Source organism: Plasmopara halstedii, assembly GCF_900000015.1.
Source record: "Plasmopara halstedii genome assembly, contig: Scaffold_2386, whole genome shotgun sequence".
In the NCBI taxonomy this organism is placed as follows: Eukaryota; Oomycota; class Peronosporomycetes; order Peronosporales; family Peronosporaceae; genus Plasmopara; species Plasmopara halstedii.
In genome coordinates this window covers 727,835-728,597 of record NW_020189293.1, presented here as the reverse complement: position 1 = coordinate 728,597, position 763 = coordinate 727,835, and positions in this window count along the sequence as shown.

The window sequence follows — 763 nt, the reverse complement described above, 5'->3', positions numbered from 1 at the left end:
ACAACGCATCAGCCAAAGCATTCTGCTTTCCCAGCTTATACTTCACCTCGAAGTTATACTCCGAGAAGAAGGATAATCATCTAGCCATCCTCTGCGAGAGGTGGGGCGACTGAGTCGCAGTACGTAGTGACGCATGATCTGTATAGATCACAAACGGCTTGGAGCCGAGCATGTGGACCCTGAACTTGACAAGTGTATACTTCATCGCAAGTAGCTCCTTGTCATGAACTGAATAGTTTATCTCTGCAGCTTTGAGCTGTCGAGTTTCGAACGCGATCACCCGATCTCGCCCCTCGGCGTCTGCTTTGCAGCAGTGCACAGCCGATGGCAAAGTCCGAAGCGTCACAGACGACGCTGAAAGGACGATCGAAATCTGGCAGCGCCAGTATCGGTGCATGCAGGAGGCTATCTTTGACCCCATCAAAGCCTCCTGATGTTCGGTGTTCCGAAACCATTCCGCATCCTTTTTAAGGAGATTAGAAAATGGTCAGGTCATTTCTGCGTAATTTATGCTATACTTGAGCAAGTATTTGGCAAGACCAAGCTACTTACGCAAGTCTTTCTGGTTCTTTGGAACCGGCCAGTCTACAATGGAAATCACGAGTCGGCTTGTGCCTCCTGATAGCCTTCAAGCGGTGTGTGCGGTGAAGAATGTGGATGGAGCAGAAATCGCTTGTGTCTGTTGCTATCTGGCTTTGATCTTAGCGGGATCCACTTGAAGGCCACGCTTCCCAATGAAGCACCCTAAAAAGGAAATCTCTTT